Source organism: Chrysochloris asiatica, unplaced genomic scaffold (genome assembly GCF_000296735.1).
Source record: "Chrysochloris asiatica unplaced genomic scaffold, ChrAsi1.0 scaffold00088, whole genome shotgun sequence".
In the NCBI taxonomy this organism is placed as follows: domain Eukaryota; kingdom Metazoa; phylum Chordata; class Mammalia; order Afrosoricida; family Chrysochloridae; genus Chrysochloris; species Chrysochloris asiatica.
The window spans coordinates 7,891,584-7,893,651 of NW_006408606.1; positions in this window are offsets into that span (position 1 = coordinate 7,891,584).

Consider the following 2,068-nt stretch of genomic DNA (forward strand, 5'->3'; position numbering starts at 1 on the left):
CTAAGGTGTGTCTGACCCAAGCATGGTATTTTCAATAACTTCATATGGATGTGAAAGCTGGACAGTGAATAAGGAAGAGTTTAGAAGAATTGATGCCTTTGAGTTATGGTGTTGGAGGAGAACATTTAAAGCACCATGCCCTGCCAAAAGAACAACAGATCTATGCTGGAAGAAGTATACCCAGAATGCTCCTTGGAAGTCAGGATGGCAAGACTTCATTTTTCATACTTCTGAAATATAATCTGGAGGGACCAGTCCCTGGAGAAGGATACTATATTTGGTAAAATGGAGAGAGAGTTCAAGAAAAAGTGAAAGATTCCCAAGGAGATGGATTGGCACAGTGGCAGCAACAATGGGTTTAAGTGTATTAGTGATTGTGAGGTTGGAGCAGGACTGGGCAGATTTTTGTTCTCTTATGCATGGGGTTGCTATGAATTGATACCAACTCAATGGCATCTAACAACAACAACAACAACAAAAATAATAATAATAATAATAAAATAATAATTATATCTTTGAAGATGGGGTCTCTTTTACTCCTTAAAATCACACCAAGTAGGTCTACTTATCTAGGTTAGAAATTCTGACTTTGTAACAAAGTAGACTTTGTCTACTTATCTAGGTTAGAAATTCTGACTTTTGCCTTTTTTGTTTTTCAAGCTGAAACACTTTGAAAAAAAAAAAAGAAAGAAAGAAAAGCTGAATGGTTTTTTAGGAAAGAAGAAATGAAAATTTTAATTTAATTCATATTTGGTCATCCCATTCAGATAGGCCAGTACCTCAATTTTTCTAAGATTCAGTACTACAACATTTGGCTATCCATAAATTTTTACTATTACAAACTGCTGCAATTACCATCTTTTTACTTGTTTCCAGATTTACATATTTAAGGTCTTTTCTGGAGTTGTTATTAGTAATGGATTTTCAGCTTTATGTGACACACTCAAATTCACCTCCAAAGTGGCTGTACCAACTCTTCCTTTGTTAGCCCTTCTAGATAAAGGAGAATGAATCCCCACAAGGTTCATCCAACTCTACAGTACTAAGATTCTATGTCTTTTCTTGTCAATACTTCTGCTTTCCCAAACACCAGTGTGATCAAACAGTAGTGCATACCACACTGGGAAATAATCATAAACTCTAATTTACCAGAATTGTATCAGTATAGCTAGAGCTTGTTTGTGTTCAGATAAAATAATTGAATACTTCTTTTCTTTAATCACTAGGAAGCATCAACCTTTGTCAGTAGTCCAAATTTATTAGATTCTCAGCCAAACTATGACTTTGCTTGTAACTCTCTAGTCAATGATCTCAAGCCTGACCTACAGCAATCACTCCCTGGGAAGGAAAAAGTAATTTACACACCTCAGCTCCTAGTCATTGGAAAATATGTGATTACATTTCAAGTTAGTGCTCTTTAAGTCTTCTCACAAAAAGAATAAAAATAGTGACAAACAAAACAAAATCTGGAAACAGAGCTGGCCAGACTTGAACATTTCAAGTGTTTTCACAACATCCTTGTATTATATTGCTGCTGTTAAGGGCCATGGAGTCGGTGTCAACTCATAGTGAACCTGTAAAGGATTTCCAAGGCTATAAATCTTTGATAGCATAAAACCTCATCTTTCTACCATAGAGTGGCTAAAGAGTTTGAACTGCTAACCTTGTGGTTAGCAGTCCAGTGCTTTTAGGGAAATGCATTTCATTGATTTAAGCTCTCCATACAATATACTGTCTTAAAAGCTCATGTTTTGACCAGTAGCTTGCTTAATAGAATAATGAAGTTATATCAAAGATATGTGGCACTGTAGGATAAGCACTGAATTACTTAACTACAAGGTTGGTGGTTCAAACCCACCAGCTGCTCCTTGGAAACTCTATACAGGGTTGCCATGAGTCAGAACTGACTCTCTGGACACTTATAACAACAGCAACAACTCAAATGGGCTGAACTTAAAGTTAATGCTTTCAGTTTCCATATAAAGATGTTTTAAACAAAGTAGAAAAAAACCATTTTTAACATTATAAAGACATTTTTAAATCTTAGCATTATACATATTTCTGAATT